The sequence below is a fragment of the Pogona vitticeps genome, chromosome 6, assembly GCF_051106095.1.
Source record: "Pogona vitticeps strain Pit_001003342236 chromosome 6, PviZW2.1, whole genome shotgun sequence".
Lineage (NCBI taxonomy): Eukaryota > Metazoa > Chordata > Lepidosauria > Squamata > Agamidae > Pogona > Pogona vitticeps.
In genome coordinates this window covers 5868671-5872767 of record NC_135788.1, presented here as the reverse complement: position 1 = coordinate 5872767, position 4097 = coordinate 5868671, and the positions used below count along the sequence as shown (strand labels likewise).

The 4097-nt window shown below is 43.8% G+C and overlaps 1 long non-coding RNA gene across 1 annotated transcript; it reads right to left on the bottom strand.

Moving 5' to 3' along the window:
- Positions 1-653: 653 nt before the first annotated feature.
- Positions 654-4097, bottom strand: LOC144583740 (uncharacterized). The gene is made up of 2 exons (XR_013537656.1): positions 2847-4097; positions 654-1009 (listed from the first exon to the last, which is right to left on the bottom strand). It is a non-coding gene; the product is annotated as an uncharacterized LOC144583740 (long non-coding RNA).

The window sequence follows — 4097 nt, the reverse complement described above, 5'->3', positions numbered from 1 at the left end:
CACAGTGTAAGGGCAACAGCACCCCGATCTGTGCCCAAGATGGACCTTGATGGTCCAGCAGTAGGGCTATTACTTTGGGGGGGGGGGGTTGTCCTGGACTTTTTATTATAGAATCATAGAATAATTGAGTTGGAAGAAGCCTATGAGGCCATCAAGACCAACCCCCTGTTTACAGCAGGAATCCAAATCCAAGCTGATCTGACAGAGGGTGGTCCAATTTCCTCTTGAATTCCTCCAGCGCTCACCACCTCCCCCTTGAGGTCATGGGTCCCATTGTCGTACTGCTCTAACAGTGAGGAAGTTTTTTTTCCTGATATTCAGCCTACATCTGGCTTCCTGTCGCTTGAACCTTTTTCTCATACGTCCTGCACTCTGAGATGATTGAAAACAGATCCTGCCCCTCCCCGGTAGGACAGTCTCTCAAGTATTCAAGAAATGCTATTCTGTCTCTCCTCTGTCTTCTTTTCTCAAGGCTAAACATGCCCAGTTCTTTCAAGTAGCATCATTTTTCTTGTGTCATGGAGATTTACAGCTTTTGTTTCTAGAAGAATTTGTGTGTGGATGTATGATCCGTGCTGGGCAGTGCAACAGTTTAAGTATCTAGAGGTGACACCGTTTGACACCCAAGGGTGCCTCTCTGACAGGAAGCGGGCTTGATGATCCATAAGGGCCCTTCCAGTTCTGTAGTTCTAAGATGATGATAATGATGATTACCAATGACAACATACTTGGATGTTTATTGTGGCATCTTTTTACCTGAAGAAGGGGGCAGGAGAGAGATGATGCTTGCTGTTCAGTGGGGGCAAAAAACCCAAAACAAAACCCAAACCAGATTTATTCTATGGACAATGGACAATGTAGTGAAGCATCATATCCTTTCCTCTAATTACTGGACCACGGTTCACTTCCTGAATGTCCATCTGGACCTTCAAGGGTCTTAAACCCCTCTAAAGGCAATATTTTGATGGATGCTCTTTTGCTTTACTTAGTTGGATGGAAGCTCAAGTACCTAGGAGAGAGCATAACTATTTTAGAAAATTCTGAGTAAATAGGCATATACATATACATATACACTGAAAAGGTTTTTTTAAAATAAAAAAAAATAAAAACTTAAAACCTGTCATATATTTCTACTGTAGCATTGTTTTTAAAAACCCAAATCCCATAATAATATAATAGTAACAGAATAGAATACAGTGGTGCCTCGCTTTATGATTGCCCCGCATTACGACAAATCTGCTTAACAACAATCTTCCCTGCTTCGCGAACTGATTCTTTGCAAAACAATGTTTTTAGAACAGCTGATCGGCGGTTTCAAAATGGCTGCAGGTAATTAAAATGGCTCCCCGCTGTGTTTAGGGACGGATTCCTTGCTATACAGGAAGCGAAAATGGCCGCCATATGGAGGATCTTTGCTGCATGATGAGTTTTTACCCCACTGGAACACATTGAATGGGTTTCAATGCATTTCAATTGGTTGTTGTTGTTTTTTGCTTTACGATGTTTTCGCTTAACGGTGATTTTCCTAGAACGGATTATCGTCGTTAAGTGAGGCACCACTGTAGTAGTTTGCCAGCTACACCTATTCTTGGAGAGATCTGATCTGCCCATAGTGACATATGCCTTGATTACATCCTGGCTGGACTACTGTAATGTGCTGTTTGGGGGGCTGCCTATGAAAAGCGTCAGGAAACGGCAAGAGCCCAAAAACACAGCAGCCAGATGACTCACTGGCGCTGGTTACAGGGATCCCATAACCCTCCCTGGAACAGCAGCTCCACTGGTTCCCAATCCATTTCTGGGTGTTAGTTCTCATCTATCAATTCAAAGTGTTGGTTCTTCTAACCCATAAAGCCGTCAGTGGCTTAGACTCAAGACATCTCAAGGACTATGAGCCTTCTCGAGGGTTAAGATCCTCAGGAGAAGCCTTTCTCTCAGTCCTACCACCTTCCCCGGTTTGTCTGATGGTGACACAGGAGAGGGCCTTCTTGGTGGCGGCTCCCAGACTGTGGAACTCCCTCCCACAGGAGGCCAAGCTGGCCTCCATCTTGGCTATCCTTCTGCAAACAGGCCAAGACCTGTCTCTTCAGGCAAGCTTTCCCTCAGGGACCGGCTGCTACCTGAGTGTGATTTTTAGACGGAATGTTATGCCTTACTGCTTTGACTGTATTTTTGTGTCGCTTATGTATTTGATCCTTTTAAGTATTTTTATACTCACTGTTGTTAATATAATGCTGCAAATTTTGGCATGTTAAGAATGTCCACTGATAGCTAATGGATGGCAAGCAACGACCATTCTCCTCTTTTGTGTTTTGCCTGAACTATAGAAGGATAGATTTGGAGAGATCCTATTTTATGGGACCAATGAACACTTTAAACCTTGGAACGATAGGGAATTCATTCTCAGGAAAAACCTTGGTATATCTTTAAATCCTTGGTTTCTCTTAGGATACACCAATGCAGTTATTGGTGTTATCATTATCACCTACGCTTGGTCTCAATGTCTGAGGGACCCCAGCCGTGATATTCTATGAGGATGCTAATGTTTTTAAGGGCATCATCACCACGCCCTTCCACAGGGTGTAAAGCTTTTAAAGATCAGATGATCCTTCAACGGGATCTACATGACATTTCCAAGGAGAAGGTCCCTGGTGGCTGAATTTGGAATCAAAACATGTTTTTAGAAGAAAGAGAAATGTCTCCAGAGCATCCATTTCAAGCGGGCAAGTGGAATACATAGTCATTTCCTTAATTTGTAGGGTTTTTTTTTCAGTTTTACCATCTCATTTCCCCCATGAAGCCTGAAATTCAAGGTTTCGGTTTCGAAATTTAAAATGTCTACTTACCTGGCAGGGGAGATACCTTGATCATAAAATGTCTTTGATCGAAAAGGGGGGGGGGAACCAGAACCTTAACACTGAAATTATAGGATTCGATGTCATGTGTGCTTTTAATAGTTGATCATTAGGTTCTAGGGTGTTGACAAGTCTTTGCGTCCGAGTCTGGGTCTGAGACTTGGGTACCAAGTCCGGAGTCCCAAGCCCGAAGCCGGAGTCCCTGTTAAAAACAAGTTTTCCTCCCCAGAAAAAAAAAAGAGGAAATGGTGGGTGGGTTCTGAGTCATGAATCAGAACTTTTAAAGTCCCAGCTCCAGTGGGTGGTTCAGCAGCTGGTGAATTTACTGCCAGTTTCCTTCTCACCCTGTCCTTTTTCTCCGGGCATCACACGCACAGCATGTGAGGAGGGTTAGTTAGGAGAACCCAAGTCTCCTGACTCCACATCCTGCGCTTTCATTTTAACCACAAGGCCTCTTTGGTGTCTCTTTGCCAAGAAACTATTTTTTGAAGGAACGACCCGTCACAAAGAACCAAGCATGACCGCCTCGAAGGGCATGCCAACAAACAGGGGGGGAAAAGGAAGGAGACCCAAAACGAAACAAAAAATAAACAGAATAAAAAGAAGTGCGATAACAATTTTCTACAGACTTATGAAGCTCAAGATGGAAAATATCTTATTTCCGGACGACCAGATTGGGCTATGAATCCCAGGGTCTTAATTCCGAGAGTCATTGTCCAGGAACCAATGTTCCTCCTCCTTTGGAGAGATGGATTTGACTCAGGTCCTTAAAAGGGCCTACGATTCGCTGGGTAAACCAGTCTGTTCATTAGTTTGTGGATTTTAGCCTGAAAGAAAAGGGGGAATCCTGTCTCATCCTCCAAAAGCAGGGCACTATTGCTATGGGCGTGTAGGTTTGGCACCTCTAACGTTTGGGAGTTGCCCAAACAAGCCAAACACGAGCGCTTCCCGTGAAACCAGACCTGAAATACTTTCGCTTTCCCTAATCCATCTCTCCACCCACCCAGCCACCCTTATTTTAAATCTGAACGAGGTATTGATGCTTTTATTTTCTTCCTTCTCCTTTCTTTTCCTATTTGCTTCGGAAAGCCTGGCTCTGTTTAATGATTCCTTCTGCGCTGAGGGCCTTGGGCTTAATCGCTAAGCCTTGTTTCCTAAAAAATCCTTTTTTTAAAAAAGGAAAGCCCCACGCTTTGTTTTAAAAGAGGACGGTTCTCCCTGAAGGCTTCTGGGACAATTAAT